We start from the raw sequence: 342 nt of genomic DNA on the forward strand, positions 1-342 counted from the left end.
TTGTTTTTGAAGTGTCAGAGATTTGATGTGTCTGACTTTGTCGTTTCTGTACGGATGTAAAAGTGTCCGGTTTTGGCGCCTAACGCACACGCCAATTCGAGACTCTTTCAAAACAGTCTTTCCCTGTCGCTGGCGTACGGTGTCGATGGATGAGGTAGTCGCTGTCCACTCCTGTCAGGTTCTGGGTGTGTCGGAGGACTGAGGTGGCGCGTACCCTTATTGAACACATGTGGTAGGCCTATGTAAATCTCCAAAACAAGAAAAATACAATAATAATGATAATTAATGAACAATATTAAATTTCAATGAAGTTAGGCCCATACTTATTGTATAAAAATCGAA

This window comes from Nilaparvata lugens, chromosome X (assembly GCF_014356525.2).
Source record: "Nilaparvata lugens isolate BPH chromosome X, ASM1435652v1, whole genome shotgun sequence".
Taxonomy (NCBI): Eukaryota; Metazoa; Arthropoda; class Insecta; order Hemiptera; family Delphacidae; genus Nilaparvata; species Nilaparvata lugens.